Source organism: Eimeria tenella, genomic scaffold (genome assembly GCF_000499545.2).
Source record: "Eimeria tenella Houghton genomic scaffold, Eth_scaff2775, whole genome shotgun sequence".
Taxonomy (NCBI): domain Eukaryota; phylum Apicomplexa; class Conoidasida; order Eucoccidiorida; family Eimeriidae; genus Eimeria; species Eimeria tenella.
In genome coordinates, this window is record NW_013542650.1 from 2309 (window position 1) to 3203 (window position 895).

An 895-nucleotide genomic window follows, 5' to 3' on the forward strand; every position below is an offset into this window, starting at 1 on the left:
CAACACCATAAGAGTCTCCAGTGCTCAGAATCCAGTAGTAGCAGCAGCAGCACTAGCTGCAGCAGCAGCAACAGCAGCACGGTGAAACTGTCGAAGATGCTTGCGTCCTAAACCCTAAACCCTAAACCCTGAACCCTAAACACTAGGGGAGCAGCAGGGCACCCGTGGCCCTCAACAGGGGCTTCCTATTGCTGCTGCTGCTGCTATCGGTGCTGCTGCTAGCTTTGCTGCTGCTGACTTTGCTGCTGCTAGCTTTGCTGCTGCTGCTGCTGCTGCTGCTGCTAGAAAGCTAACTGAGAGTTGAGGGTTTAGGGTTAACAGCGACCAAAAATGAGAGGTAAAGACTTTGGAAAGCATTGGGGTTTAGGGTTTAGGGTTTAGGGTGTAAAACCCAAACCCTAAACCCTCATAAATTCTACTCCATTCACACGCTGTGTGGCGATGTCAGTGACATTTAAAAAGCAGCGTTGCTGCTGCTGCTGCAGCAGCAGCAGCAAAAGCTGCTGCTGCGGCAGCGAGTGCTGCTGCTGCTGCTGTAGCTACTCGCTGCTTTTGGCAGCTTCTGCTACGCCCTATGCTGCTGCTGCTGTCGCTGCTCGCAGTGCTGCTGCTGCTATTGCTGCTGCCGCTGCTGTTGCTGCTGGAGCGGCCGCTGGCGCTACTGTTGCTGCTAGTGCAGCATCTGCTGCAGCTGGTGCTGCAGGCGGTGCTGCTGCCGCTGCTGCGCGTGTTGCTGCAGCTGCTGCGGCTGTTTCCCCGCAGCTGCCGGCCCGCGGGCCTGCTGCATCTGTTTCTGCTGCCCGTGCTGCTGCTGCTGCTGCTGCTGCTGCCGACGTAGCCAGCGCAGCAGCAGGAAGGCCGCGGCGCCGCCGGCGCGCGGCAGCAGCAGCTGCCC